The sequence below is a fragment of the Carlito syrichta genome, unplaced genomic scaffold, assembly GCF_000164805.1.
Source record: "Carlito syrichta isolate Samal-C Ts95f unplaced genomic scaffold, Tarsius_syrichta-2.0.1 Scaffold289201, whole genome shotgun sequence".
In the NCBI taxonomy this organism is placed as follows: Eukaryota; Metazoa; Chordata; class Mammalia; order Primates; family Tarsiidae; genus Carlito; species Carlito syrichta.
Window position 1 is genome coordinate 44650 of NW_007233297.1, and position 5720 is coordinate 50369.

The window sequence follows — 5720 nt, forward strand, 5'->3', positions numbered from 1 at the left end:
CCTTCCAAGTAGCTGGAACTACAGGCGCGCACTACCACGCCCAGCTAGTTTTTGATTTATTGTAGAGATGAGGTCTCGCCGAGTTACCCAGGCGGGTCTCGAACCCGCTGGCTCAGGCAATCCACTCACCTCAGCCTCCCAAGGCGCGAGATTATAGGCTGAGCCACCGAGCCCGGCTAACCCATTTTCTTGTACTGTCCTGCTTGTCGCATGGTGACTAGCGTCCATTTGATTAACACCATCTTTTAAGCAAACATCATGCTTTAAATGCATATACTTTTTTGGCACCCCCGTATATATATATAATTGAGTATTATTAAGCCTTGAAAAGGAAGCTGGGCGTGGTTGCTCAAGTTTATAACTCCAGTACTTTGGGAGGCCGAGATGAGAGGATTGCCTGAGTCCAGGGATTTGAGACCAGCCTGGGCAACTTGGCAAGACCTCGTCTCTACAATAAATCAAAAAATTAGGCCAGGCTTGATGGCCCAGCCTGTAATCCCAGAACTTTTGGAGGCTGAGGCACGTGGATTGCCTGAGCCCACAGGTTTGAGACCAGCCTGGGCAACTTAGCGAGAACTTCTCTCTAAAATAAATAAAAAATTAGCCAGGCATGATAGTGCGCACCTGTAGTTCCAGCTACTTGGAAGGCTGAGGCAGATGGCTTGCCGGAGCCCAGCAGGTCAACGCTGGGGTGGTCGTGAGTGTGCCACTGCACTTCAGCCTGGATGACAGAGTGAGACTGCAATTCAAAAAAAAGAAAAGAAAAGAAAAGGAGATCCTGACATTTGCCACAACAAGGATGAACTTGGAGGATATTATGCTAAGTAAAATAGCCAGACACAGAAAGAAAAATATGGTATGATCTCACCTATATATGGAATCTTCAAAAAAAAGTACACAGGAATGAAATAATGGTTACCAGGGGTGGGGGTGGGTGGAAAGGAAATGGGGAAACATAAGTAGTAAAAAAATACAAAGTAGCAGATATGTCAGACAAACAATGTACAAAACGAAGACAACATGAAGACTGTACAATTAATAATATTGCATTGCAGCCGGGCTCGGTGGCTCAGCCTGTAATCCCAGCACTTTGGGAGGCTGAGGTGAGCGGATTGCCTGAGCCCACAGGTTCGAGACCCACCCGGGCAACTTGGCAAGACCTCATCTCTACAATAAACTAAAAATCAGCCGGGCGTGGTGGTGCGCACCTGTAGTTCCGGCTACTTGTAAGGCTGAGGCGGAAGGATCACCGGAGCCCAGCAGGTCAAGGCTGTGGTGGCCAGGAGTGTCCCACTGCACTCCAGTCTGGGTGACAGAGTGAGACTCCAAATCAAATAATAATAATAATAATAATAATAATGCATTGCATTCAGAATATTGACTGAGTAGATTTTAACTGCTTTTGCCACCAAAATAATGGGTAACTATGTGAGATGATGGACATGTTAACTTGCTTCATTATAGTAACCATATTACTACCTATATGTATCTCATAACATCATATTGTATACCTTAAATATCCACAGTAAAATTGAGAGAGCGAGAGGAAGGAAGGAAGGAAGGAAGGAAGGAAAGAAAGAAGGTAGAAGGGGAAAAGAGGGGAAGGAGGGAAAGCCCAGCAAAAAAAGGTTTCAAGGACTCAGAATCCGCCTTCTGCCAGATGCCAGGATTGTGAAGCCCTGAGGTGAGCCCTGTTTCCCCAGGACTACAGTTTCAGGTCTAGAAGTGCAGGATCCACACTGGAGGCCAGGACCTGCCCCAGCAGGCAGCACTTCAGAGCCAGGCAGCCTGGAGTCCTTTGGGTGAGGAGAGGTCACAAGCTGTGGTGGTTTTGGTCAATTGGCCCACAAAACTGGTACTCATTGACTTCCTTTGTTTTTAGTGTCTGCCTTGAAAAGGAGAATACAACGTTCACACCATTTCAGAACATACAGAACCATGAGTCACTTTCTACAATATCACAGCTGATTTCACATTCTACTACACCTGGGTGTCGCAGGCAGGGCCTCTCGGATGTCAGACAGGATGAGACCTTCTATTTTTCTGGCTGTGGGTATATTTAAAAATAAAGAAACACCAGAACAGAGTTGGCACATTTTAAACATTTGTTTTTAATCAACCAAAACTTTGAATACATCCAATGAATACAGAGACAGTGTGGCCTTATTTGGCGGTAATAGCAAAGTCTACACTGTACTTGGGGACCTCTATGAATACAAGGCCCAGGCCATAGTTCTGGTTCCCTGAGTGATAACAAGACTCTTCCTTTCTGTCCTACTAGTAAGTTCTCTGTTCCCCTGTGGAAGGGAGTGAGAATTCAGATGAATCAGCCTCGAGTTCTCTCTCACCAGGAGAGCCACTTGTGACTCGTGATCAAATGACTCCTAGCAAACCCAAGGTGATGGGGACAGCTGAGTCCTCCCTGGCTATCAGATCTCAGCCCCTGCCAGCATCCTCTTGCCTTCCCCAGGGAGGAAAAATCATTCCCAGTGTTTTCGTGGGGAGCTACAATGTTTATTTCCTGTTGGGCAAGGGAACTATTACAGAGGAGTGCAGTGTAAGACTGGAAGTCACTATATCACTTAAGCAGGAGCACTTACAGACCTAGGTTTTAAGAAAAGAAGGGGGGGGGGGTTAAACCGCCCCGCACACACACACTTTTTTAAGTCAGGGTCTTACTCTGTCATCCAGGCTGGAGTGCAGAAGTATGTGCACAGTTCACCACAGCCTCAACTTTCTGGGCTCAGGCGATCCTTCTGCCTCAGCCTCCCAAGTAGCTGAAACTACAAATGTGCACCACCATACCAGGCTATTTTTTTTTCTTTTTTGTAAAGACGCAGTCTCACTGTGTTTCCTAGGCTGGTCTCAAACTCCTGGACTCAAGCAATCCTCTCGCCTCCGCCTCTCAAAATGTGGGAATTACAGGCGTGAGCCACACCGCACAGGCAATTCTTTCTCTCTGTTTAACCCATGTTCAAGCTTCAGATTTTGGCAAAATGGTGACAATTTTTCCTCTGTCCAGATTTACCAGACCCAAAATGAGAAGGAGCTATCTCTCTTCCCATGAATGAAGTCGACATTGCATACTGCTGCCAATTTCTTCACGTTACCTAAAAAGCAAGCTCACCATAGCGAGGACTAGCTTTTCTCCCAAGTCAATACAATCTGCTTTCATATTAAGGAAGCATAGCTCTCAGTAGCTTGGGCGGCCCAGGGCCTGCAAGCACCCAGTACGTGCCCTGTCCACCACCAAGATGCCCAAGATCAGCTCCGCCAAGGCGGGGTGACAAAGGAGGAGCCCAGGAGGAGATCTGCCCAGTTGTGGGGGAAACCTGCTCCTGCAAAAGTGGAAACGAAGCCAAAAAAGGCAGCAGGAAAAGATCAATCTTTAGACCAAAAAGTGCAGGCAGCCAGGCATGGTGGCTCAAGCCTGTCTGTCATTCCAGCACTTTGGGAGGCGGAGGCAAGAGGATTGCCTGAGTCCAGGGTTTCGAGACCAGCCTGGGCACCTTGGCGAGACCTCATCTCTCTCTTTATTTTTTACAATAAATCAAAAAATTAGCCAAGTGTGGTGGCACATGCCTGTAGTTCTGGCTACTTGGAAGGCTGAGGCGGAAGGATCCCCTGAGCCCAGCAGGTCGAGGCCACCGTGGCCGTGAGCGTGCCACTGTGCTCCAGCCTGGGCAACAGAGTGAGTGAGACTTTGACTCAAAATAAATAAATTAAGCATGCAAAAAGGAAAAGGGAAACCAGGTGGAAGTGACCAACCAAGAAACTAAAGAAGCATTATCTGCAGAAAACAGAGAGTTCAGTCCCTGCTGAAGCAGGAGAGGAAGAAGCCAAGTCTGAATAATATCACATGCCATGTCTTATCCTTAGGCCCTGTCTCCCTTCTGGTACAATCTAGAGGAATATTTTTATCAACTGTATGGAAAATGCGAGTTTTTTTAGTAGCTTTAGAAACATTTTTAAGAAGAAGGGAATCCCACTTCACTCCATTTTTCAAGTATAAATGCTTTTTTTTTTTTAAGAGGTGAAACTATTCGCTGGCTATTTATTTTTTGGTACAACCAGAAAATCGTGTGGGATCTTGAATTACGGGAGGCCTTGACCATCCTGGGTGTCAGCTGAGCATTCCATAGATGAAGGATTCATTTTTATATCCCATCATACAAAGTATATTAAGTGGCCACATAGATCACAGTTCTGCATTTAAATGTCTTGAACAGTCAAATGACTTTTTTTTTTCTTCTTTTTGAGTCGGAGTCTCACTCTGTCGCCCAGACTGGAGTCCAGTGGCCGCTCCCGGCCACCGCAGCCTCGACCTGCTGGGCTCCGGCGATCCTTCCGCCTACCCATGTTGTTTTTTAGTAGAATTGTTTCAAAGAAAATCACTCCATGATCATGGCTCTCCCTGTCAGAATTGTGTGCACTCTGTGACAGCTTTGGCCATGGTAGTCCTGTTTTCCTAATAACTCTGTTAATGTGCTGGGAAAAATTGAAAAATGGAGTATATTGTGTATGTGATAAATTGTGAATTGGTGGGATGTATGTAACAGCTCATCACCATTTGAAGATACTGGTACTTGATATCCTCTTAAGAAAAGTTTGCCTCCAAATTTTAAGCTAGAAAGTCACTGGAATAACGCTTTAAAAAATAACGAGAAGCTCAGTCCGGTGCTGAGGATCCATTTCCATTGGTTTTTACAGCTGCTCCTCAGATTCCAACAGCCAAAATGTGAAGAAATAGATCGGTAGCAAGGCCTCTTTTCAGGAAGCCTTAGAAGCTGCAGGTGATAAACTTGTAGTTGACTTCTCAGCAACGTGGTGTGGGCCTTGCAAAATGATCAAGCCTTTCTTTTATTCCCTCTCTGAAAAGTATTCCAGTGTGGTATTCCTTGAAGTAGATGTGGATGACTGTCAGGCTGTTGCTTCAGAGTGTGAAGTCAAATGTAGGCCAACCTTCCAGTTTTTTAAAAAGGGACAGAAGGTAGGTGAATTTTCTGGAGCTAATAAGGAAAAGCTTGAAGCCACCATTAATGAATTAATCTAATTATGTTTTCTGAAAACATAACCAGTCGTTGGCTATTTAAAACTTGGAATTGTTTTTTTTTTATTTACAAAATGCAACTGCCATCTGATTATAAAATGACAATAGAATATTAATTCTGCCCTTTTGAAAAAAAAATAATAATGATACATGGCTTTTTAGATTTTCAGTACATATGTGAAGAATTGTGTACAAATTGAAATTCTGTGTACTGATCTTCAACACAACCAATAAACGTTCAATTATGAGAAAGAAAAAGAAATAAAGTATATATTGCCCCTACTGTGATGATTTTTACTCTATTTCTTGCAAGATGATCACCCCAACATGACTGTGCTTGACTTCCTGAGCCTGACGGGCAGTAATAAGTCTCTCAGCCACTCCCGATCTTGTGCAAGTCCAAATTCTGATCCACAATCCTCTCCTCTAAAAGAAGAAAAAGGGTGGTGTCAGTACTTTTCAGTATATGTCATTGTTCACCTTCCAACTCATCTCCAGTGGCTGCAATTATTTCTGCTGTGAAACATCAAAACATCATATTTGAATGCCGGAGTCACACAACAAATAACATAAAAGAAGGGCACATTGGGGTGCTGGGAGGGCACATACCCTTCTGCCATCTCACCCCATGCCTCCTGTGAGATGTCCTTAGGACCAGGGGGGACCTACA

General features: G+C 44.8%; 1 pseudogene; it reads left to right on the forward strand.

Annotated features, from left to right (window-relative positions):
* LOC110595296 overlaps positions 1-5119 on the forward strand; it is a 15682-nt pseudogene extending 10563 nt beyond the window's left edge.
* The last annotated feature ends 601 nt before the right edge of the window (positions 5120-5720 follow it).